The following is a 5,530-nucleotide window of genomic DNA, read 5'->3' as shown; positions in this document are numbered from 1 at the left end:
GTAGATTGAACATTCCATTTTCCTAAAATGTTTATATAGGAGATTGAAAAAAACACGACTACAGGGGATAGAGAGGGTTGTGCGGCAGCAGATTGAGAAAGTCCTATCTCTTTAGATATGGCCCTACATGTCAATGGGTTATGAAGAAACTCTATTTCATCCCCTCTTTCCTCCCGTTTCTTCTTGTGACAGCTCTTCTCTTCCTCATGTCTCTTCTGACTTCTCGCGACGGCGCTCCCCATCCAACGCGATCTCCCGCCCGGTGCGGCTCCTGCTCTCCCGCTCGGCATGGCGCCCGCTCTGCTGCTGGCATGGCGCTACGGGTCGGCGTGGTCGCTGCCCAGCGTGGCTGCTTCCTCCAACACTGCTGCTGATGCATGATGAGGAGAGGAAAAGGGGATGAGTTTTTCTCCCCTTTCTTGATGACTCGAGGAGTAGTTTTTCTCAACCGAGAAAGATATTTAGGGAAAGAGATCAAAACGGGACCGGTTCCAGGTATGTGCCTTTATTAGCAACTCCTTTAGATTGGCAACAACCAAAAATAAAGCTAGTACCTTTGTTTTGATAATATGGGGGATTTTATTAAAATTTCTAAGAATAATACATCAAGTTAATACAAAGTCTTAAGAGATGCTTTCTAGCCTCTACCTAACAAGACACGCAATTCCTAAAAAGCAAAAGGGATCATGCGTGCTTTTCTCGTATACTCGCCACTATGTGCCTAAGAAAAAAGGTTTATGGCCAACAACACCAATTTGTCGTGAATCCTCTACAACCAAATCGTGTAAGTCTGGCTTCTGAATTATGGTTTATAGATCCAATGGGTAAATGCAAAGATAACTTGCAAATTAAAGGAGAAGTTATTTTTTCTTTCCACTGCAAAAAGCAAATCATTCATGCTTAACCAAATGGACCAACATGTAGTTGCTACACCTAGCAATACTAGTGGTTTCACATCTTTGGCTAAAGCCATTAACCAGCTACCGAACATATGTAAATATGCTATGAGATTTTGTTAGACCCTAAGGCCATTTTAGTTGTGTTCTAAATCGCTTGAGCAACTCAACATTCAAAAACCAAGTCCATTAATTGTCTTATCTCTATGAAAAAAGAACATACCATGTTCCCTTGCCTATTTCTTTTATCCAAGTTACTTTTTTTTCAAAACAACTCCACTATGTTGGTACCATTGAAAATCTTAATCTTTAGAGGGGCCTTCAGTTTCCATAGACTTCTCACAATTGAGGACGTCATACCATATAACTTGGTAGTGTGATTTCACTAAGAATTAACTTGGCCTTTTGGGTGTAGAAGTAGATTCCATTGAACACATCATGCACGTGACACTAAATGATTCCATATGCTAATTGTTTGGCCAATGAGATCTCTGCGTCCTGAAAGGTTTGAAGAGGATCGGAGGAAGAGGAATCAAGGACATGTGAAATGGTGACAAATTTGGGTCTTGCTGTATTATTAAGTCTATGGCACTAATCCTTTAGTGTGACATTGCCAAGCCATTTGTCCTCCTACTGGAACCTCACATATGATCCATCTTGAACTGTGAATGATCCAAAATAATTCATAAGAGATTGGACCAGAAATGTAGTCACCTGGTTTCTAATAAACTTGCACTAAAGGTTTAGATACTATAGATATTTATTATGTAGTAAATGCTACCAGGTGCCATCCTTCTTGAGAAGCTTGAAGAGCCATTTGCTCAATAGAGCTTCTTCATTCTTAGCTCATCAATCCTTCGACTCCTTGGTCTTTAGGTTGGCATAGGATGTTCCATTTTGCAAGACAAAAACTTTTTCTTATGTTCATTACCCTGCGAAAAGAATGTAGACAAAATAATCTAGTAACCCCTTTTGGTTGGTAGAGAATGTACCTGCATGCAAGATTTTGGTAATTGTTTGTCAAAAGCTATGTCATCTTAGGTGAGGACATAACACCAACATATAACGTGTATGTGAATATTCAGTTGGTTATAGTTAGATTTTGCATTTTCATTGCATGGCACAGTAAAACGGCATGTTTTAATTAATCTTTGCTTGAACATGTGTCTATGTATGCAGCTGAAGAAGATTTGCAAGGAGGGTGCATACTGGGGTAATATTTTTTTTCAAACTCAGTTAACTGTTTGCATATGCATGAATCCTGCTTTGGCTATGCACTCTCGCTGGTCGATCGTATGTTTGTTTGTTTCACAAATGAAATCAAATATAACACAGGGGCTGCTGCTGGAGTTTTTGAGACCCTTGAGTTTGGAGCAGAACTGATGCGTGGTCACTCTGACTGGGTAATTACACCAATACATACGAATATATTCTAGTGTTTTCATTTATATTATTGTTTGGTATTAATTAATTATTCTGATTCGATTGATTATCGTCGTGCAGAAGAACGCGATGATTGGAGGTGCCTTAGCTGGTGCAACTGTCTCCACCGCCGCCTGTAGCTACAGCAGCCACGGGGGCAACGTTGACAGGCGTCAGGTGATCAAGGCTGCCATCACTCGCGGCGCCATCGGAACAGCCTTCGAGTTCATCAGCCACCGCAGGCACGTCGATCAGCCCCATCAGTTGAGAACCGATGATGCAACTGACCAAACATTGGAACTGACAGATGAACCAAATCTGCTCGCTCGCATCGTAATAAAAAACAAGATGTAACACTTTCCATGTTGCCACATGCAATGGACATACTGCATATGACCGGTGGATTGGCCTTATAATTACTCATTCTGTCTTGTAATATAGTATATTCAAGAGAATGCAAAAAGACACAAGTGTCCTCGCTTCATTTCCTAATCAGACACTATTACCAGCACGATTGATGAAGATCGGTTGATAAATGACAAAGAATGATGTAATACCTACTAAATTTATACTACTATTTAATGCAAAACTATTTAATAACTACTAAACATGTTTTTATTAAAACATGCTAATAACTGCCCTCATCCAGACACGTGTCTTCTTGACATGCACTAGTACAGAAACAAGCTGTACTCCCGGTTGGGAAACCCCTTCAGTTCCGGTTTCTCAACCGGGAGCACGAATCCGGGACTAAAGGGTCCCTCATTTAGTCTCGGTTTCTCGCTCGGGACAAAAGGTCCACCTTTAGTCCCGGTTGGTAATACCAAGCGGGGCTAAAGAGGCCTCCCGGCCTGGCCACGTGGGCCGGCCCTTTAGTCTCGGTTGGTATTACCAACCGCGACTAAAGGTTTTCTTTTTTTTTCTTTTTTTGTTTCTATTTTCAATTGATGATTGTCAACTACATCATATAAAAACAGAGAACATTACACAACTCTTCTTGCAAATGCTTAGTGCATCTAAACATGTTACCCAAGTATCATACATCCAGCACAGTTCAAACACAGTACTACAACATTTCGAGTATGCTACAAGTGCCATTTTTTACATCATGACTAAAACACTAGATACAACTAATACTACCTACAAACAGCAGTAGCAAAATGAATCACTCTGCTTCTGAACTATTGCTGCATAGCCATGCAGATAGGCAACGCTCCAGATCTAGTCCGCCATAACGAATCCACTCAGAAATCTGTCAAATCGTGACAAAAACCAAATCCACTAGCAGCTCAGTGCAGCAACAAATAGAATTAGCACACAAAGTACCAGCAAAGAAGAGGAAAGGAGGGAATGAATACATGTGCTGATCCCTGTTGTGTTCTTCGTCGACAGGAGTCAGGCTGCCGCCCGTGCGAGCTCGCCGGAGCTGCTGCTGCTGGTTCCCCGCATGTCGCCGGAGCTGCAGCTGGCACTAGCTCTCTCGTCTCTACCGGGATCTGAGAAGTCATTGGTGGAGAGGAGAGATTAGGCCGGAGCTGGTGCTGGGGCGAGGGCCCGCGCGCGCCGCCGGGAGCTGAGGGCCCCCGCGCGTGCCGCAACCTCATGCCATCGGGATCTGGGGAGGGCGCACAAGACGACGCGAGCTGAGGAGCCGTAGGACCGCCGCTGCATCGCCCTTGCTGCCTGACGCCGATGAGAGAGAGGGGTCATGAACGGGAGGTGGAGAGAGAGGGACGATGCCTATGGAAAGGTAGGGAGGGTCGGAGGGGAGAAAGAGAGAGGGTGAGGGGCGGCTGACGAGTAGGGAGACATTGAGGGAGGCTAGGGTATATAGGAGGGGACCTTTAATCCCGGGTGGAGACAGCAACCGGGACTAAAGGTCCCTTTCTAGTCCCGGACGGAGCCTCCAGCTGGGAGTAGACTTTTACTCCCGGTTGGAGGGACCAACCGGGAGTAAAAGTTAACCTTTAGTCCCGGTTGGTAGCTCCAACCGGGACTAAAGGTCCCCTGCAGCAAAAGCCTGCCGCAGTAGCCGTTGGGCAGTGATCTTTAGTCCCGGTTGAAGCTACCAACCGGGACTAAATGTTTCTCTAGTCCCGGACGCGAAAAATACCGGGACTAAAGCTAAATTTCGAAGTGGATCAAAAGTCGTTTCTCTACTAGTGATGTGTCTCTCTATATATGGGTGATAGCTAATCAAGTATGCACTATTTTGTACACGCATCTCTAATCATATATTAGAGACGCATCTCAATTCCAGGTCACTGAATATGCATGGAATGTCTTCTTTTATGCAGTCCTTGCATAGAGGCTATTTTAGGGTTTAGGAATTCCGTAGAAATACTTGTATGGATGCTTGTGTGATGCATCTTGTAAACACATCATCATCAGAGTAATAAAGATTGGATATCTCATATCGACATGTTGGTAATATTGTTTCATAGCTTAGCTCTTCAATTATTTTCCATGCCTATTTTTTTGGTTTTAGCTTGATTTTTTGTTCACAAATTTATACTTGTTTTGGTCAATCTATATCCAACCATGCTAGGGCATCGAGCTATTGATTTGAGAAGTTTGATTGACTAATCATGAAATTAGGCTTTAATTATATCTCTTTATCAACTAACACAACATGCTTAGGCCTAGCCCTAGGGTCAAGCGAGGCAACCACCCTGGGTCTCGAGACCAAGGGGCCCTTCTCACTGTTGTTGATGCAAAGGTTGGTCTCACACCTCAAAGAGCTAGAGTGCTCGGATCGCAAAACAATGCTTCGCTAGCACTGTCTTGGAAACCCGGCCTATATGAGTTTGGAACCCGGCCTAACCTACCTGAACTTAGCTTGGTTAGCTTTGCATTCTGGCCTAACCAGGTTTCTTGGATTTCACAAAGGAAGGGTAACTGTCATGTTTACTCGGTGAATAATGCTAGGTTTATATGTGAACCCTCAAAAGATAACTATCACGCTTATGTGACGAAGAATGGTTAGTTTCTAGGTAAACTAGCAAAGAACCCATTGAAGCTCCTGCACAATAGGGACCTCGTCAGGGCAAGGATGACGGTACATCGCTTGCCCTAAGTCGGCCAACAAGCCTAGGGAACCACCCTTTGTCGTTGGATCAAGAGAGTAGCAGCAACATGGGGTTGAAAAAGTAAGGCAAAGGAGGAGACATGATAAAAGTAGAGTTGTAGATTGATTAGTTCGACTGGATTCA

At 43.7% G+C, this 5,530-nt stretch overlaps 1 long non-coding RNA gene across 1 annotated transcript; it reads left to right on the top strand.

The window, feature by feature from the left end:
* Positions 1-229: 229 nt before the first annotated feature.
* LOC136515003 (uncharacterized) lies at positions 230-2,783 on the top strand. Its single transcript, XR_010773921.1, has 4 exons — positions 230-495; positions 2,076-2,109; positions 2,232-2,299; positions 2,400-2,783. It is a non-coding gene; the product is annotated as an uncharacterized lncRNA (long non-coding RNA).
* Positions 2,784-5,530: the final 2,747 nt, after the last annotated feature.

The sequence above is a fragment of the Miscanthus floridulus genome, chromosome 17 (genome assembly GCF_019320115.1).
Source record: "Miscanthus floridulus cultivar M001 chromosome 17, ASM1932011v1, whole genome shotgun sequence".
Taxonomy (NCBI): Eukaryota; Viridiplantae; Streptophyta; class Magnoliopsida; order Poales; family Poaceae; genus Miscanthus; species Miscanthus floridulus.
Note: the sequence above shows the minus strand (reverse complement) of the source record. Positions and strands in the feature narration are given on the sequence as shown.